This window comes from Tetrao urogallus (genome assembly GCF_951394365.1).
Source record: "Tetrao urogallus genome assembly, chromosome: 11".
NCBI lineage: Eukaryota > Metazoa > Chordata > Aves > Galliformes > Phasianidae > Tetrao > Tetrao urogallus.
In genome coordinates this window covers 9,672,589-9,679,353 of record NC_136824.1, presented here as the reverse complement: position 1 = coordinate 9,679,353, position 6,765 = coordinate 9,672,589, and positions in this window count along the sequence as shown.

Genomic DNA, 6,765 nt, shown 5'->3' with positions numbered 1-6,765 from the left:
ATCAAAATAGATCTGCATTTTTACAGCCAAAACATATCTAATAAAACTGTGCCTTATTTTGGTTTAAATAAATGGATATTTTCTATGCAATTTTCCAAATGTTCTTCTATACGGTGTATTTTTATAAAATTTTCTTGCCCTTATCACTTTGCATGAGATGTCTTGTTAATTTTGAATAAGGCTGGTCAAATTTAATTTAAAAAATAAACAGTAATAGCAGAATTCTTCACAGGATTTATTTCTAGATTTTGAATGTGAAGACAGATATTAATGTAACTCCAGAATGAAACTATAGTTCTGCAAGTAATTGAAGAAACAGTGTGTAATGTTAATCTATGTAGATCGTAAGCCATAAAATAGATAACAGGGCAAATTTTAATTTGTAGTTGTGAGCTTTCTTTTTTGTTTCATTTTTCTTGGTGGGATTTTTTGTTTGTTTTTTTCTCTGTAGTTTCACAGGCTTATGCCTTGATCATGAAAATTGTTAAGCTTTGATGCACATCTTTGGATTATATGCATTGTCAACCATCAAAAACACTAAAGGTGTGTGTGGGAGGTATTTACAGGGTGGCACTGGAAACTTAGATGCAGCTCCTGGAGTAGCTGGCAAACAAGACAGTGTTAAAGGCCAGAAGTTTTTGTTCAACAAGTGTGATGTAAATCTTTGAGAGGGGAAAAAACCTGGAATTTTATGTCTGGACTGGTTCTTCTCTTACCTGTCAGAACTTGATCTATATATGTGGTCTTCATTTGGCTTTGCATCAGTTCAAAGAGATGGGGGATGAGAGGGCACATGTTTCTAGCTTTTGTATCTGTACTGTAGCTTTTTTTTTTTCTTTCTACATTAAAGAAACAACTGTTTTTGAAAATTCATTGTGGTTGGTAGACAAACAACTGGTTTGAATAGCATTAGCGCTGCTTGTGTTAGTTAAGACCACTCAGTGCTTTTGTTTAACTTGATTAATCCTAATTTGTTTTAGCGTTTTTATACTCTAAAGTTAAGAACTCTCAAAGACTTGGAAAAGGAAAATTGGTTTGAACCATTACTTTGCTTTTAGAAGAGGTTGAGTTTGTGTGCTTGTTTGATGCTGCTTTTTTTTTTTTTTTTTTTCTTTTGTGGGGGGAACTGCAAATTGAGGGGATTAGGCATAGAAAATTGGTAAAACTGTAATGCTAACAATTTACACCAAAGAAAATTGGAGAAGTCAACTACAAGGAATCACCGAGTTCACTTACTGCTACCATCAGGTAGTCATGAAAACATTTTTCCTATTTTTAATTGAATGTAATTCCTAAAGTCAGTACAAGTCGAAGAACCATACAGAAAACAACCAAATAAGCACATGCTGGGCAATGGCAGTGCAGCCCTTCTTGCAGTGCCTCACATAAGTGCCTCAGTGTTGGTCTGAAAGTCACCTCTAGACGCTAACAGTTAGGGGTGTGTTGGCTCAGGAGAGCTTATACTGGTTAAATCTGGTTTAGCTAGATTTACTTTGGAAGTATGCTAATTAAGACAACTGTAAAACTATGTTGTCAGTTAAAAAAGGCTTACTGCAAATGTACTGCTTGATGTAACTTATATCAAGTTTAAACTGTTTTGTTCTCAAGAGTCCTGATGTAAACAAACTTACAGTCTCAGTGTCAGTTGTTGCTCTTCACACAAATTGACCATGGTGCCAGTTGATACGGGTAAGATAACCACCTTGTTTGTAGCTTTGTAACTTCTCTAAGAAAACAGGAAGCGTTTTCAAGTTACTAATTGCCTGTCGTACCTTTCTTGATCTAAGCCTGAGCTGACAGCTTCACAATAAAATGGTCTTGCACACTATCTTTAATTTTTATTTAATTCAGGCAGGTGGGCTAGCTGACACTTAATCAGTTACAGTATTCCTTGATGTTCTGACAGCAGACAGAAAATTCCGTGCTGATTTGTTGTCATGGTCTTTGACAAGCCCAGTATCTGCCAAAGCTAAGTAGTTGTGAAGAAGTGTTTGGAAACTCCTGAAAGACATGACACTGTAACTCACTGCAAGTCGGAGTACTCAAAGCTCTCAGAACCTTTGCGAACCTATGTGAAATGACTTCTTTTTCTGTGAAATCTTCTGTGTAGAGGATTTATGTAATTTTTGCCTGGAACTGATAATGGTACTGATAATGGACTAGTATAAATTAAGATGATCGTTGTCAACAGGAGTGTGCATTCAGCAGCTGGCTGTGGAATCTCTGTTGTGTTCTGTGCCTGATTATGCTTCTTGCCTGACAATTCCTGAGGTTTCACACATGTGCTGCAATTTGATGGGATGTAAACTAACTTTTTTCTTTTATAGATGCTTAGGAGCTTTGTTTACAAAAATGATGGAATTTTAAATTTTATATAAATAACAAATTAGTTCTGACTACTGAAATTAAGTTTTTATAAGCTTAATAGAATTCATAGCAAGACTTTTAGTGGTTTTGAATGTTTCTAATGTTAAATTTGGTTGGGCTAAACACTATGTTAAAATCATTTTTAATAATATAAAAACCTTGCTACTTTACATTGTATGTTTACTGACAACAACCCCCTTTCTCATGACTCTGAAGTTATCACTTTAAGATTGTTATTAATAAATGTTACGTGTGTTTAAAAAACAAAACAGTCGAGCAGTTGCTTTGATTCATCTTATTGTGAAAAAATGGGAAAATAGTTACAATTCATCATACTAAGTGAATTAAAATGCATTTTATCATCCCTGTAAGCAGTGTAGATGCAGTTCTTATCCATCCTGCCTTGGGTGTAGAAGTTATGATTCTGACCTATCTGCCGGCTTGTTGTTTTTTTTCTCCTCCTCTTTCTTTCATTCTTCCTCTTTTTTTCTTCACTTTAAGGTTGATCTGAATAGAGGGTGAGTGCTGATGTCTGTGAATTAAACATCAGTTTTACTGGGATAACTCAGCAAATGCTTGTTGCACAGCTGTTAATCATGGGGCTCTGTGAAAGTATACCTGACAAACAGTGGTGAGTTAAAAGTTTAACACGTGCAAGCTTCTTAATTGTAACAAGCTTATTTGCAAGCAGCCTACGAAACAATGCTGGAAAAGTGTCATTGAGTGGAATGCACTTAGTCTGAAACATGAAGGCCAAGCAAAAGCCACGCTTCAGTAGTGAAAACCAGGCTGGGTAAGAAGAAATCACTGAACGTGAATATTTTGATAAGTGATCCTTGAGACATCCTTAGAACTCTGTGATTCTGTTTGTATTAAAAGTTGAATGGATTTTTAAATATTTCACCCTCTTCTGCTCATGTGCTGGAACCTGTGGTAACATTTATTCACAGTAGTTGAGCATTTAAATAGGAGAAAACTCTCCCAGACATTGTCTTCCTTTAAAGTCAAAGAGAGGGTGGTGGCCTTGTGGTACTTGCATATGGCATTGGAAGCTGTCTTGCTTAAGTTGTGCAGGAAATCTCTCTTCCCACTCAACCAAGTCTGCAGGGTGGAGGAGAAACTCAGCTGTTGTATTTCAGTCAGGATTAACAGCATCTTAACTTGTTCTTCCGTAACTCTTTTTTTTTCCCACTAGAGCTTGAACTGCAAGGTGACTGAAGTGTTCACTGAGTTAGGGAAGAGGAAACTTTAGACTTCTGAAGAGTTTGTTCACGTGTGAGTAATTTGAGAATAACTCCCAGCACAGATCATGAATAGGTCAGGAATAAGAGTTGAATGTTAGAGTAATTGTTGCAGTTCATATTATTATTATTTTTTGTTTAGAACAATGTGAATATGTAGGTGAATCCTTGAACGGCTCTCCTGTTTTAAAAGGTCAGCCACAACATAGGCTACTCTAAAGAAAAAACAGCTTCTAGTTCTAATTGTCCTTCCTGTTGTGGAATTCAATCTCAACTGCTGTGTAAAGTCCTGCTCTTGCACACTTTGTGTATGTATTGGCTCAGATTATAGGAGTTTTGAAAACAAATTACATGGGAAATGAAATTAAATTATATTGAGTTATCTTTGACGAGAATTTCACCTACTTGGGCATCAACCCAAGTCATGGGTGACTTTTTTTTCTTTTTCTTTTTTTTTTTTGTAGCCTATTGGATCTTGCTGACTAACCTTAGTCAGCTCTGCCTGTTCTGGAAGTATTCTGCTTGCCAGCAGAGTATAAAGATATCACTTAAGTGCTGAAATATATACTGCTTTTTTACATTTTATTGTGTGGAAACCAATTGAGTTCTGCTGTACCCATCCAAATGTTTGGCTTTGTGAATAGGAATGAATGGCTAAAAGCAACCTTCAGTTATCTTTTCTTCCCCTTATAATTTTTTTTTTTTAAACATAGAGGAGTTAGGAAGAAGATGCAAATGCAATAAGCAAACTGTTTTTGTCCTGTTTCCAACATGTTCTGCTGTTACAATTGGTGCATTTGACATTTCTGTAAAACCACAAATTCTGTAGGCTTCAAAATTGCAAGCAGGAGGTGTAAATTTTCTTCTAAGAAAGTGAGTTATTATTACTAGTTAATAGGTGTTCACCTGCTTTGAGACTTCTCAGTGGTGTCCAGTAACAGGACAAGAAGCAATGAGCACTCACACAGAAAATTCCATAATAAATCATAAAGCCTTTTTTTTTTTACTGTGAGGTTGGTCAAACACCTGGGAATAGGTTGCCCAGAGAGGTTGAGGAGGCTGGATGCAGGCCTGGCAGCTCTGAGCACAGCAAGTGAGCCAGACAATCCGTAGAGGAACCTTCCAGCCTGGCTTAGTAAGGTATTTTTCTGCTTATTTTCCAACCTGTGTTATCTATGACTAGTTATTTTTCCCTTTGTAGAAATAGTCAAATTTTATCATTGCAACTTGAGTTTCTCTTTCAACTTTTATACTTCTTACAGGTCTTGGACTTAAGTGTATTTAAAGGTTGTTTTTGGATTTGTAATACTTTCAGAAATTAGAACGCTGTTCTATTTTCAAATAGATGATAAAGTACTTCTAGTTTGCTTTTGTCAGAAGTAACTGATCAAAGCAAGGTGAGAGGTTGATGATGGAGACACAGGTATCTCTGGAATTCCTCTTATTTATAAAGAATGCAAGATCCTGTTCCCTGAACACAGAGGGCATCAAATAGCTGAGAACAGTCTTCTACTTGCAGATGAAAGACCTTTTAACCAAGACTGCATTTAGATCAAAGAGCTCCCTTTCAGCTTTTTCTTGTGAGTGTACTCACAGATATTCTCACTGGTTTAACTGTTCCCCCTCCTTGCTCATGCACATACTTATTTCTTTCCTCCCCTTTTCTATTCAGGGCAATAGCAGCATATTTTGAAGTGTTTTTGCATATTACTTTGCTTTGGATAATAACATGTGCCTCTGTTCCAGTGTGGAGCCTAGTGTTTATGAGGAAGCTTAACCTTTTGGACTCTCTTAAAACAAATGCAGCAGTCATGCACTCAGCTCATTCCACCCCGTAACAGTAGTTTAAAACAATAGCTTCTTTTCTGTACATCCTTATCTGTGTTCTTGTCCTACTGACTCCCAAGGTTGCGTTAACGTTGGTGCAATAGCTTGACTTAGATTTGAAAAACAAAAAATGAAGCTTTCTACAGTTTTATCAGAAGCTGAAGTGCGCTCATGCTGGCTCCATGACTTCTGTGGAGAGATTACAGAATATATCAACTTCTGTATTGTAATACCCAATACAAGGAAATACAGCAGGTGTTGGTACACTTAAAAGTTCAACAGTATCTCAAATCCAGTATCGAGCTTTGTGCTGTGTTCTCATCGTGGCTTCAAGAAAATTGGGGTATTTATTATATTAGAAACAGGCAATTTACTCTGATAGCTGATTTTAAAAATAAATGTTAGCAATGAATTTAAACTCTAGTAACAATGGAAAAAAAAGGAAATGCATGCCTATTCATATTTTTTCCTCTAACAATGGGACAACAAGCCTCTGCAGATAAGAGCACAGAAGTTAGTTCTGCTCTAGAGAAACAGGCTAAAGGTTTGGCTGAATTAAGCAACTTGAAAAATAAATCAATTTATTTTTATTACATTTTATGGGAGCCAACTTACTGTAAAATATGTATATGTTACTATAGACAGTTGATGATTCCTGCTTTCCAAAGTAGATAGGTGCAAGCTGACATTTACTTCAGTTTCCTGTTTATGTGTTAAGAAGTTGCTTGATGGAAGAGTGGAAACAGGTTTAAATATCTGCAGAATTCACTGATAATCCTCTTGCTTGGTATGGAGAAGTTCTCCATTGTACTTCGTGTGATTTAATGCACTTCTTTAGGTCCCCACGTTTTCAGAAACTTCACCTGCAGATTCCTTTTTACAGATGGGAGTGAAGTGGGTGAATAAGATCTTCATGAGCTACATACAGAAGGGCTAAGTTTAGGTCAGTAAATTCTAAACGCTGGTAAAACAGCTGAAAACAGTTTTTATTGAACTGAAGTAATTTTCTATGGGAGGAAAAGCGGTCCTTGAAAAATCAGTTCTTGAATCTATGTTGGTGGCAATATAACAGGAAGAAATCCGGCCAGTCATATTAACATGTCCTTAAAATAAGTATTTTTCTTAAAATCAGCTATACTTTGTGGCCATAACTTGTAATACTTATGATTTTCTAATGTCCTTTGACATGTCAAATGGGGCTTGCTTAAAAACAGTAGGAAGTTTTATGACATGTTTATAGAACTGCTGAAGGGAGACCACCTAACTTTTAAACAGACCTGCATATACAGACTGTGTTGAATAAGGATATAAGCTTGGGGCGTTGGAAGTA